This window comes from Hyperolius riggenbachi, chromosome 2, assembly GCF_040937935.1.
Source record: "Hyperolius riggenbachi isolate aHypRig1 chromosome 2, aHypRig1.pri, whole genome shotgun sequence".
In the NCBI taxonomy this organism is placed as follows: Eukaryota; Metazoa; Chordata; class Amphibia; order Anura; family Hyperoliidae; genus Hyperolius; species Hyperolius riggenbachi.
Genome location: NC_090647.1, coordinates 119,971,186 through 119,985,410, shown reverse-complemented (window position 1 = coordinate 119,985,410; position 14,225 = coordinate 119,971,186). Strand labels below are relative to the sequence as shown.

Sequence of the window (14,225 nt, the reverse complement as noted above, 5' to 3'; positions counted from 1 at the left end):
TCTTTCACACTTTGAAAAGAATGGTCTGATTTGATATTTTAGTAATAAAGTTCACAATATGAGTTTCCAATGCCCTGTTAGAGAAATTTGTTTCGCTTGGAATGACTTTGTGCAACCTTCAGTGCCTTTACTGAGAACATAAACAGAAATTTTCCCATCAAACGCATCTACTTCTGGAAAAGTGTATCTTCAGTAAATGGAATAGTGCTGATTTAGTGAATCAACATGGTGAAAGCCAGTAGCCTATTATAGTATTGTTAGAAACTGTTTAATTAAATCCTGCAATCATAGCATGTATCATTTCACTAATATTATAAATGTGAAAGTTTGGCTGTTTGAATGTTTGTTACTCAATCACGCAACAATGGCTGAACGGATTCGAATGAAATTTGGCACACACGTAGTACAATACCTGGAATAACATATAGGATACTTTTTATCCCCATAACCAAAAAGTAGGTAGAGACAAATACACATTTCACTGGGAAAATGTAAACAGCAGCCATCGTTATACTGTTAAGGGCAAGGCTCTCAACTTTGCAGCGTTTTTCACTGGGTGACTGGAATTAATATTCAGAAAAGTGGGTGGATCCTACAAAAGCCAATCAAGATTCACCTATTGATTTTCAATGGGAATATTTAATTGCTGTCATTCTTGCATTGTTAAAGTGGACCCAAATTAAAAATACAAGATTTCAGAAATAAAATCTATTTTCTAAATTATAATAATAAATAGCAACCTTTTTTTGGCTGCATGATGACAAATATAAAATATTTTACATTTATTGGAGGAACCCCTCCCTTCCTTTCATATTGCAAACTGGTGGAGTAGGAGGTGTCCAGCAAAGGAGGATTTGCTAATGGCTGCCACCTGTATAACCCTATTTATGAAAAGAGAAAGGTGAAAAATATGCAGTGAAATGCTCATAGGTTTGAAGGAGTGTTTATTTATCTTTGTATGTGTCAGAGTGGTGCAACTAAATATTTTGAATTAAAAAAATGTTTGGTTTGGGTCATTGGGTGATTGAGTTCAAATTCAGAAAAGGGGTGGGGTGACAGCCAATCATATTTGTTTCATTTCACTGTAAATTATTGATGCCAAAGACCGCAAAGCTCACAAACTAGGTCATTAAATAATTGGGTAATTGTGTGTTAAGGTTAGAAAAAGTAGGCAGAGCCAACACACCACCCAAATACATCCAACAACACCCAAATACATATCCGGGCAACTCTGGGCCATCAGCTAGTATACAGTATATATATATATATATATATATATATATATATATATATATATATATATATATATATATATATATATATATATATATATATATATATATATATATATATATATAATCAAACGTGTGTGTGTGTGCCCCGATCACTCGAAAACTTTGATCGATTTCAATGATACAGAAACAGTACAGATACCTTTATACTTGGGAAGATATGTTATTGTGGTCTCACGTAACCCAGTGCACACTTCGGCAGAACCACAACAGTCTTTCACTCATTCACGTTAATAATGGGAAAAATTTAGAAGGCTGCCATTCTCACAGTAATAAAGCCAGAGTCCCCAAACTTGATACAGTTGGTCACTTGGTGGCCGAGGTTAAAAATTCAGGAAAAGTGCATAAAACAGCCAATTAAATTTCAGCCATTCATTTTAAATGGGAAAATGTTAAATCTGCAGCCATTCTTAGTTTGTTAATTGCAGGGGTCTTAAACTTGGCACAGTTTTTAATATCCAGGAAAGTGGGTGGAGCCTACAACAGCTAATCAATATTCACCTATTGATTTTTATAGGGAATATTTAAACTGCTACTAATCTCCCACTGTTAACTGCAGAGCCCTCAGACCTGCTAAAGTCCATCCCTGGATGACTAGAGTTCAAATTCTGAAAAGGGTCAGCGCCATAAATAGCTAATCAGATTTTTTTGATTGATTTTAAGATTTGAATGGGGAAAAATTCAAGTACTGCCATTCTTATGTTATTGATGTCAAGGACCCTAGAGCTCACAAACTTGGTCATTGACTGACTGTGTGTCAAAGTTAGAAAAAATTGGCCAGACCCAACAACAACCAAATACATACACGGGCAATGTGCCTGGGTCTTCAGCTAGCACTCATATAAAGTTCAGTGCTGCATGAGCTGGTTTCCTGCTGGGATACACTGTGAATGGAACTAGCTGGGGAAAGGGGGGAAGGGGGAGTTGGGTTCATGTGCCTTAGTTATGAAGTATTAGTTTACAAAACAAATACATTGTTTTGTGTAGCCACATGCACCGATGAAGAGCCTCCTCTGAATCTGTATGTGTTCTTACTGCTAGCCCTGTAACATTCACAATGCTGAAAAAAGAACACTATGCTTCATACGTTGCTTCAACCTATAGTTTGAAACTATAACTAAACTAAAAGAGCACATATCATAGAGCGCCTCTCTAAGGGCAAAGACAGTGCATGAGACTAATCTCATAAAGGTACAAACATAAACACACTGCCATGAAGTTGTGCTAATGCTCACAAACAGGGCAATAGGAGAAAGATCATCAGATGTACCCTGGCCAGAATTAAATACAGTTAAATCCATGGTGAATAAACAGCTTAAATAATAGTGACACCGTGGCATCAGAATGGGACATTGAATCTTTGGGGATGTTTCTGAAATGGAAGGAGTTGAGCTGGGTACACATGTACAACTAATGTCGGCCCAGAAGGGACCAGGACTCGATCCCTTGGACAGCAGTTCTGTACAGATACATTGCTAGCCGGTAGGGTAGGGGAGGGTTCTTTTCCTGTGAAGGAGGGCCGACGGAGGGGCAAACAATGTTATGGGCAGAAAGAGACACTACCCTTGATCCGCCGTGGCATATCAAACACCAGCGCATGTCAGGTGGTCAGGGGCTGCTGTATACACGATAGATACTCCATAAGCCATAACAGCTTTCACCGGCTGCCACTGTGTGGAACCGTCATACTTGTGTATGGAACTTGAGGCCTCTTTCACACTGGGACATTTTCCTTGTGTTACCCTTTTTTACCGCAGGGTAACGCTAAAGCAATGAAAACCTATGAGGCATTTCATACTTACCGTTGTGCAATGCGCCAGAAGTATCTATTTTGACGCAACTACAACAGCGCAATATTGGCGAACACTCACGGCGACGTGTGGCAAGGAAGATATTTTAAACTGTTTTGCGTTTGTGTCGCGCATCCGCTGAAGTGTATTTTGTCAATACATTTCTGTGCACTTTGTATTTCCGCCACAGGAAGCGAGCGCTAGAGAGCCTCACTTTTTGTCTGGCGTACAGCCAGAAGTGAGATTACGGCGCCATGCCTTGGTAATCTCCAAAGGCTATTTTTACATTGAGGTGCTATGCGATCATGTGATTGCACCGCAACCAAAATGCTGGTTTCTTATGTGAAACAGGTCTCAGGCTCTAGCCTTCTTAATTTTACCCTTTTATACTGCATTACTAAGACCAGCTCAGGGCCGGTTCTCTCAGGAAGCAAGGTGAAACATTTGCATCAGGTGCAGAGATTTCAGGGGCGGCATTTTTGTACTGTGTGTACCTTCCTGAGGAGGAATGGAGTGGTGCTGAGGGTGAGCAGTTTGTTTGTCACAGACTCACAGCCAGCCAGTGTGCTATTGTGTTGAGCTGAGCATGTCATGTGAGAACATTAAGGCAGGGAACACACTTGACTGTTTTCGTGCGCGTTTTCTGCACAGAAAAACTGAGAACTCATGTTAATCAATGGGCTAGTCCACACTTACTGTGTTGTTCGCGCGCAGAAAAAAAACTGACATTCTGCATCCTGATTCTGCACATTTTGGCAGTTTTCTGTATTAATTACATCAGCTGCTGTGAAAAAACGTGCGCGTTTTCCTGCATGGAAACACACTTGGTGTGCAGAAAAAGTATGCAGAAAAACGCGCGCGGAAAACTGAAAGTCAAGTGTGTTCCCTGCCTAAATGAAGCAGACTAAATTGTCGGGTGCTATGCGATCATTCCAAATTCCAAATTATTATCATTCCACTACTAACAGGGAAAGCAAAGGTTCACCAGTGCTGGGCGTAATGGAAAAAACTACGCTTACGGATCATTACGCGTAATTTTACGCTATTACGCATTACGGAATTACGCTTACGGCGTAGACAATCATTTACGGTACATGTCTGTAATTACGCATAGCCCTTACGCAATTACGCGTAAGAATACCGTAATTAAGGTTGTTACGTTATTGGCTTACGTGTAACGCATGGATCAATGTTAGGTAGCCGCCGACTTTAAGGGTTAATAGCAAAGCCCCCTTAATTGCTAAGAGCCTCAAATTTGGAGAATATATTAAGGAGATCAGAAGGAATAAGAGGAAATTTTTTTTTTTCAAAAAGACCTTATAGTTTTTGAGAAAATCGATGTTAAAGTTTCAAAGGAAAAATATATACATTTAAAAACCCGCCGACTTTAACGGTTAATAGCAAAGCCTGCTTAAAATTTAGGAACACCAAATTCACAGGGTATATTAAGGGGATCAGTGGGAATAAGAGGAAAAAATTTTTTTCAAAAAGACCTTATAGTTTTTGAGAAAATCGATTTTTAAGTTTCAAGGGCAAAAATGTCTTTTAAATGCGGAAAATGTCAGTTTTTTTTGCACAGGTAACAATAGTGTTTTATTTTCATAGATTCCCCCAAGTGGGAAGAGTTTTACTTACTTCGTTCTGAGTGTGGTAAATATTTTAAAAAAACGACGTGGGGTCCCCCCTCCCAGACCTCTTTAACCCCTTGTCCCCCATGCAGACTGGGATAGCCAGAATGCGGAGCACCGGCCGCGTGGGGCTCCGCACCCTGACTATACCAGCCCGCATGGTCCATGAATTGGGGGGTCTCGGAAGGGGAGGGGCAGTCAAGCTTTCCCCTCCCCCTCCGAGCCCTTGTCCAATCCAAGGACAAGGGGCTCTTCTCCACCTCTGATGGGCGGTGGAGGTGGAGGCCGCGATTTCCTGGGGGGGGCGGGGGGTTCATGGTGGCATCTGGGAGTCCCCTTTAAAAAGGGGTCCCCCAGATGCCCACCCCCCCCCTCCCAGGAGAAATGAGTATAGAGGTACTTGTACCCCTTACCCATTTCCTTTAAGAGTTAAAAGTAAATAAACACACAAACACATAGAAAAAGTATTTTAATTGAACAAAAAACATAACCACGAAAAAAGTCCTTTAATATTCTTAATTAATTATTAATACTTACCTGTCCCTTTAAATAAATGATCCCTCGAAATAGCCTCGGAAATGTTCTATCAGTTACAATGTAACAAAGTTATTACAATGTAACAACTTTGTTACATTGTAACTACGCCGCACCCGACGTCACTCGCCGCCGCCGCATACGCGTCTGCGCTGCACGGACCCGACAGAGCTCTGAGCTATATAGCTCAGAGCTCTCTAAGCATCTTTGTATTTGGGCTCCAAGGAGCCCCATTGGTCCTTAGCAGACCAATGGGGTTCCTTTAAATCAGAAGGAACCCCATTGGTCTGCTAAGGACCAATGGGGCTCCTTGGAGCCCAAATACAAAGATGCTTTAGAGAGCTCTGAGCTATATAGCTCAGAGCTCTGTCGGGTGAAGGACGCTAAGTCCCCGCCGGCTCCGCTGCCCTCCCCGCCTCTCCCACATGTCACCTATATACATGCTGGCACCCATGGGTGCCAGCATGTATATGGGTGACAGGTGTGGGCGGAGTGGACGGCGGGAGCCGGCGGGGACTAAGCGTGTATGCGGCGGCCGGCGGGTGAGCGGCGAGTGACGTCGGGTGCGGTGGAGTTACAAAGTAACAAAGTTGTTACATTGTAACAACTTTGTTACATTGTAACTGATTAGTATATTTCCGAGGATATTGCGTGGGAACTGGCTTTTAAAGGGACAGGTAAGTATTAATGGTTAATTAAGAATATTAAAGGACTTTTTTCGTGGTTATGTTTTTTGTTCAATTAAAATACTTTTTCTATGTGTTTGTGTGTTTATTTACTTTTAACTCTTAAAGGAAATGGGTAAGGGGTACAAGTACCTCTATACTCATTTCTCCTGGGAGGGGGGGGGTGGGCATCTGGGGGACCCCTTTTTAAAGGGGACTCCCAGATGCCACCATGAACCCCCCCTCCAGGAAATCGCGGCCTCCACCTCCACCGCCCATCGGAGGTGGAGAAGAGCCCCTTGTCCTTGGATTGGACAAGGGCTCGGAGGGGGAGGGGAAAGCTTGGCTGCCCCTCCCCTTCCGAGACCCCCCAATCCATGGACCATGCGGGCTGGTATAGTCAGGGTGCGGAGCCCCACGCGGCCGGTGCTCCGCATTTTGGCTATCCCAGTCTGCATGGGGGACAAGGGGTTAAAGAGGTCTGGGAGGGGGGACCCCACGTCGTTTTTTTAAAATATTTACCACACTCAGAACGAAGTAAGTAAAACTCTTCCCACTTGGGGGAATCTATGAAAATAAAACACTATTGTTACCTGTGCAAAAAAAACTGACATTTTCCGCATTTAAAAGACATTTTTGCCCTTGAAACTTAAAAATCGATTTTCTCAAAAACTATAAGGTCTTTTTGAAAAAAATTTTTTCCTCTTATTCCCACTGATCCCCTTAATATACCCTGTGAATTTGGTGTTCCTAAATTTTAAGCAGGCTTTGCTATTAACCGTTAAAGTCGGCGGGTTTTTAAATGTATATATTTTTCCTTTGAAACTTTAACATCGATTTTCTCAAAAACTATAAGGTCTTTTTGAAAAAAAAAATTTCCTCTTATTCCTTCTGATCTCCTTAATATATTCTCCAAATTTGAGGCTCTTAGCAATTAAGGGGGCTTTGCTATTAACTCTTAAAGTCGGCGGCTTTTTTATATTATACGGGAGCGTAATATTACGCGATTACGGCAGACTGTGTAATTTCAATGGGAGTTTACTGTCTTACGCGTAATTTGTTACGCGTAATAACGTAACCTACGGTCTACGCGTAATTAATCACGCGTAATACAGTAACCTTACACGTAATGCTTACGGTGCATTTGTAGTGAATTACGATGCGTAATTACGCTAATGCGTAATTTCGGCCCAGCACTGAGGTTCACCTCTGGTTATTATAAATATGTTAAAGCGGATCCGAGATGAAAACTAACTATAACAAGTAACTTGTCTATATATCTTATCTAAAGTTTAGATGGCTTACACAGCAAATCTAGCTGCAAACAGTTTTAATAGAATATGATTATTTATTCCTCTGATACAATGACAGCAGCCATGTTGTTTGTAAACATTACACAGAGGCAGGCTTATCTGTATCTTGAGCCATCAGCCTAATCATCTCTCCTCCTTCCCTTTGCCTCTGAAATCAATGGCTAGTAACACCTCCCCCTCCTCCTGTCCAGACTGAGCTTCCATGAGCCATTGCTACTGCCAAGGCTGTCTGAAAAGCTGTGGGTGTAGCTTGTTTAGTTTATAGGGAATTAGAGTATTAAAACAAAAACAAAAAAATATTTGGCTTGAGGAATGCCCTATAAACAATAGGAAAGGAACACAACTTTGCAATGAGTAAAAGTTCACCTCGGATCCACTTTAAGGCTTTTGGTGCAAGGTGGCTTTTAATTAATGTAGAGAAACCCTTTAACAAACATGTCCTCAATCCACAACTTCATTGTTTAATCTCTCATTTTATCTTTCATTAAACTTTATTCATATTTCATTATCACTGCCCTGCACTCATTCATTGAAATATATTCATTTTTACAGTCAACACACTGGCTAAGATGTGGGGAGGGCAATTGCACGCTTTTCATAAAACTCCCATTACAACAACTGTTTCAGTGGAAATGTCCTAGATACCTAAAAAACAAACAGCCTAATTACCTCTCTGCTGCACTTGATAATTGCATTTTTAATTAGCTTAGGTGGCAGCCGTAACAAACAGCATAAATACAGGTCTAAGTTTATCACAGCCATCATTTTAGAATCTTAACACATGCTGCACTCTGCAGTATGCTGAAATAAAGTTTTCTCTGGCATGCTGAGAGTCACTTAGCAAGTCTGATATACTCAATGTCATTTGGGGAAACTCAGTATGAGCAAGATGTCAGGAATCACAGGTAAAGCTGAATACATTTGGCAAACAATCTTATAACTAGCAGGGAGGGATACAATTTTGAAAGACTTCCACTGATCAACAGCTCTGCTTTATACCTTGATTTAAAGTGTACCTGGGGCGACATGTGACATGATGAGGTAAACATGCATATGTACAGCGCAAAATGTATTAACCTCCCTGGCGGTAAGCCCGAGCTGAGCTCGGGCTATGCCGCGCAGGAGGATTTCTCTGCTTCTGGTGGGGCGATTCGCCCCATTCAAAGTGCTGTGCGCGCAGCCAGCACTTTGCTAGCCGCGCGCACAGCTCGATCGCCGCCGCTCTGCGGCGATCGCCCGCACGCAGCGGCGGAAGAGGGCCCCCCCCCGCCAGAGCCCTGCGCTGCCCAGACCAATGAGTTCCGGGCAGCGCTATGGGCTGGATCAAGTGCGCATGACGTCAGGACGTCAGCTGACGTCCATGACGTCATGCCGATCGTCGCCATGGCGACAGGAGAAGCCAAACAGGGGAACGCATTATATACGCGCTCCCCTGTTTGCTATTGATGCCGGCGACGATCGCACTAGAGGGCCACATGCGCCCTCTAGTGGTGTTTCATGTAGCTACCACTCTGGTAACTTTACATGAAACAAACAAAATTTTTTTTTAAAAAAAGCATTTTTGCCCATTTTTTAAAATAAATTAACCGCCAGGGAGGTTAATAACCAGGCTCTTTTACTTGTTTTATTTTGCTGAATGAAATACTTTTTTTAGGCATGGAAGTAACAGCTTCCGTCTTCTCAGGAATATAGAAAATATCACTGATAAGCAAATTATAGCCATAAAAATGTTCCTGGCAGAATACAACTGAGAGCAGAGGGAGATCAAAAAAGGTCACTAGTTCATGTATTTTCATTTAGGGACACTTAATAGGCTGCCATTGAGCAAAGACAATAAACATGAATTCATATGCTGCATGCTTGTTCAGGATCTATGGATAATAGTATTAGGTGCAGAGGATCAGCAGGACTGCCAGGCCACTGGTATTGCTTAAAAGGAAATACTTACATATGACAGCCTCCGTATCACTCTCACTTCAGTTGTCCTTTAAGCGTGTGGAACTGGGGATCAGCACTTTCTGGTAATTACTTTATGACGATGAAAGCACTGTGAAAATCTATTATCAGATCACCGTTTACTGATATGAAGGCCCAATTATTGTTACATTGATGGTGATTCACTGAGCAGATTCTGTTTTGTTTCCACAATATAGATTCCTCTGGAGAGGCGCCTTGATAATAGTATCACACAGGCTACAATTGATAGCAGGAGAAATCATCAGGTATATGATATTACTGCTGTGTTTTACACAATATTCTGCGCTTCTAATTAATGTTTAGATATAATCATGTTGATCTTTGCCTGAATGGAGTCTGCCGGGAATTAAAAGAAGAAACAAGCGGCTGTCCACAGAATCATTAACACAGCTGCAATGAGTAGAGCCATAGGAGAGCGCTGGAGGCTGTAGGGCAGGAGACACACAGCACAGTCACAACTCACAACACACCCCTTTCCACAGCCTAATATAAATAAACTGCCTGTCCTTCCTCCCAGGACCAGCACACATTTGCCTAGCAGACTTTTTACATTTGATCATTACCTTGTCGCCTACATTACAAGTCTGCATTCATAAACTATTTTCATATCATAATACATTCAGGCCCCTTTTAGGCAGGGGTCACACTTGTCTTTCACTTTCTACAGTTTTCAGAAAACTGAAAGACAAATGTGACCTCTACCGTACAACAGCTAATGTAATTTATAGAGAAAACTGACAAATTGCGCAAGATGTCAGTTTTTTTTCTGCATGCGAAATCTGCATTAAAGTGTGACCTAGCTCATTGATTAACATGAGTTCTCAGTTGAAGTCAGTTTTTCTGTGCAGAAAACGCGTACGAAAGCCGGTAAGTGTGACCCCTGCCTAACAGTTGCATTGCAAGTATGCGCTGCATTACCCTGTTTTACCGCAGGGTGAAGGCAATTCAAGCAAATGGGGCCTTTTACATTTACTGCGTGGCATTGTGCTGGAAGTGTTCATCCTACTGCAATCATGATGCACAGCCAGCAGCTTATTATTACCATAAGCAGTATGCTTAACCAGTTCCGGATTTCTGCTAGGTATACAGTATCTACTCCCCTGTGTTTACCACTAGCAGATCAGGGGCGTATATATATGCACTGTTTTTTTACCGCCGCCAATCGTGATTCCTGTGCCGTTTCTGTTCGCCATCGCCGCATCCCTGTTCTTCCTTGATTAGGGCATGAGAATCATCCAATCTACGCCCTGATCCCCCTGCCGTTATGAATGGGAGAGAGAGCATCTCTCATTCATAACCCCAAGGAAACTGTTACAAACAGTTTTGTTCCTATCTGCTGTAAACAACAGACAGTGAACTAAGTGTAGTGCCAACTTGTGGCCAAATACACCCCAATATACCATAATACACTTTTACATTCAAACATTTATTAAATATTTACTATTGCTTAAACCCTTCCACCCCTAACCCATAGTTACCAAAATAAAAGTTGAAAAAAATAATAAAATAAAAAATGTACAACATTAAAAACAAAAACTACATACATAGTTGCCTTAGGCACTTTTTAAATATGTATGTGGGTATATTAACCACTTGAGGACCCACCCTTTACCCCCCCTTAAGGACCAGCGCTGTTTGAAGGGATCTGTGCTGGGTGGGCTCTGCAGCCCCCAGCACAGATCAGAGGGCACGCAGAGCGATCAGATCGCCCCCCTTTTTCCCCCCCCTATGGGGATGATGTGCAGGGGGGGTCTGATCGCTCCTGCGTGCAGGCTAGTTGCGGGGGGGGGCACCTCAAAGCCCCCCTCCGCGGCGACATTCTCCCCCTCCCTCTCCTACCTCTCCCTCCCGGTGATCCGGGCTGCACAGGACGCTATCCGTCCTGTGCAGCCAGTGACAGGACGTCCCCTGTCACATGGAGGCGATCCCCGGCCGCTGATTGGCCGGGGATCGCCGATCTGCCTTACGGCGCTGCTGCGCAGCAGCGCCGTACAATGTAAACAAAGTGGATTATTTCCGCTTGTGTTTACATTTAGCCTGCGAGCCGCCATCGGCGGCCCGCAGGCTATTCACGGAGCCCCCCGCCGTGATTTGACAGGAAGCAGCTGCTCGCGCGAGCGGCTGCTTCCTAATTAATCAGCCTGCAGCTGGCGACGCAGTACTGCGTCGCTGGTCCTGCAGCTGCCACTTTGCCGACGCGCGGTATGAGTGCGCGGTCGGCAAGTGGTTAAAGAGACTCCGTACCAAAAATTGCATCCTGTTTTTTATCATCCTACAAGTTCCAAAAGCTATTCTAATGTGTTCTGGCTTACTGCAGCACGTTCTACTATCACCATCTCTGTAATAAATCAACTTATCTCTCTCTTGTCAGACTTGTCAGGCCTGTGTCTGGAAGGCTGCCAAGTTCTTCAGTGTTGTGGTTCTGTGATGCATCTCCCTCCTCCTGGCCCCTCTATGCACACTGCCTGTGTATTATTTAGATTAGTGCAGCTTCTCTCTTCTCTCTTATCTTTTACAAGCTGGATAAATCCTCCTCTGAGCTGGCTGGGCTTGCACATACAGAGGAATTACATACAGGCAGAGCTGTCTGCACTCTGCAGGAAGAAACAGCCTGACACTTCAGTGGAAGATAGCTGCAGGGGGAAAGAAACACACAAATGATCTCTTGAGATTCAAAAGGAAGGCTGTATACAGCCTGCTTGTGTATGGATGTACATCAATCTACTTCCTGTTTTGGTGGCCATTTTGTTTGTTTATAAACAAACTTTTTAAAACTGTTTTTAACCACTTTTAATGCGGCGAGGAGTGGCAAAATTGTGACAGAGGGTAATAGGATATGTCCCCTAACGCACTGGTATGTTTACTTTTGTGCGATTTTAACAATACAGATTTTCTTTAACGTTGCTTTAGTAAATAAAAGCTTATAATTATTTTTATAGTATAGAAAAAAAACTCTAAACTGAAAAAATACACCTTTGTTTCCAAATAAAATATTATCGCCATGCATTGTACTAGGGATGCAATTTAAACGTTGTAATAATCGGGACAAATGGGCAAATAAAATGTGTCTTTATTACCTACAAAAGCACATTTTATTTTTAAACTACAATGGCTGAAAGCTGAGAAATTATGAATTTTTGCTATTTTTTTCTTCTTCTTCCCTGTAAAATGCATGAATAATAAAATAATTATTAGCAAAAAGTACTGCCCAAAGAAAGCCTAGTTTGTCCCTCCCAACCTCCCACCATGTATTTTTTATAACACCTCTTCAACTTTCTATAGTTAAAAAAATATTTATATGTCAACAAAGGTAATAACATAAGTTCACATTCACTGTGAAAACTTATCTCAAACCATGAATAAGCACATGTTCTTTGTGAATTAACCTTTAAAATAATGCTTGACCCTTTTCACATTATTTATTAACAGGTAAATGTTTGTGGATTGATGCCATTGTCTAGCATCTACTTTGTTGTCTATAGACAGTAAGGTGAAATCGAAAGGCTAAATCTTAGAGCACTGAACAAACGGACTTCCTCAGTGATGTTACTGGCGCCTCATGAAATGATTGCAAATACTTACCTTGTACAAAATGGCTGCCTTCACTGAATACTAGATTAAGGCTTGTTTCACATATGGGGATTGATTCATCACGCTGACAGGCAGCCTATTGGGACAATCAAAGTGTGGGGATTGTGGTCATTTAAGCCACTGGACCCCCCGGTTTAGGGCGGGTTCAGTGGAGTGACCCTTAGTTAGAAGAAGGAGTGATCCTAAATTACCAGCGCATGCTAGCTGTACTACTGGAGCATACTGGTGCGATCGTCCTGCAGCATGGGAGCCTGGAGCACAACTGCACCGCACCATATCCCCTTGCATATTACCCCACGGAATATTGCAATGACAGAGCAATATGCATAGCTCTGCTCCCTGACAGTGATGTACTCCCTGATGGACAGGAAGTATGCCAAAGTTTTTAGGCTGATTAGCGCATGGGCACCGCATCACCACAATGTAAATAAATTGTTGCGGTGCTAATGACTCCAATGCAAATGTCTGCCACGCAGTATCGCTCCGCAACACACTGCCTAGTCTGCGTCGCCGGAACCACTTCCACTACATTGTCTTGCACTGCAGGTAGTGTGGTCAGTCTCATAGAAACTAATGGCCACTGCAACAGGGGAGCAGCGGGGAAACGTACCGCAATGCAAAGTGACGCACCATCTGTGGAATTGGTTCAGTCTGAGTACCACGTTTACTTGTCCATCACCAAACTTTTATAAACCATTTTCCAAATAAAAAATGTCTATTCTGTCATAAAATGTTGATTTCTAGAACATTCCAGCCAAACACCAGAAAGAATATCGATAATAATCAAATAATACAGCCTTGATTGAATTTCATCAGCATATGTGTGACTCTTAGTTGTCATCCAATAAACGAGGCAACGGAAAATGCTGACCAGGCAGTGACCTCGATGGCCAGACGGAGTCAGCTTCAGGTGAGCCTTGCACTTGCATCAGGGTATAGAGACTGGTTGGGAAAAGAGATATATCATTTCCCATTGGATGAATAACCTGGTTAGTGTAATAACGTAATCGGTCTCTTTATTCCACGCTGCCCTTTGTTTGACTGATGGGTATGCTTTCATCGCTCTGCTTAAAGAAAGGAAATCGGATCTCAGTGCGGATTAATTTAATGGACTGACAATAAATGTTCCCTCTGTAGTGAGCATATGCGCAAAGCAAATCCAAACACAAACAATTGTTGTTAATAATAATGGGAAGACTACAAAGCAGAGTGTTTCCATTCAATAAAGTGCAGGAACAACTCAGAAGGGATTTTGTTACTTAAGCTGAATTGGAGGGTCCCCTTCTCCTGTGTCATAGTTGTCACCTGCATCACTTTTTCTTGTACAGTGCTGCATAATATTTCACAGTGTGTCTGCCACATTTTAAGGTTACAATTGTCAAAAAAATCTATTATCATTAAAAAAAAACATACATACAACTGAAATCTGACTTAA

At 42.3% G+C, this 14,225-nt stretch overlaps 1 protein-coding gene across 17 annotated transcripts in view; it reads right to left on the bottom strand.

Moving 5' to 3' along the window:
- PDE1B (phosphodiesterase 1B) overlaps window positions 1–14,225 on the bottom strand; it is a 493,290-nt gene that overhangs the window by 122,460 nt on the left and 356,605 nt on the right. Inside the window, exon 1 of one of the 17 annotated variants that reach the window (XM_068267299.1) lies at window positions 10,353–10,384. The exons of the other annotated variants lie outside the window; for them this stretch is intronic. The gene's annotated coding sequence lies outside the window, so the exon portion shown is untranslated. Of the gene's footprint in view, window positions 1–10,352; window positions 10,385–14,225 lie in introns of those variants that run through there. 17 annotated transcript variants of the gene reach the window in all.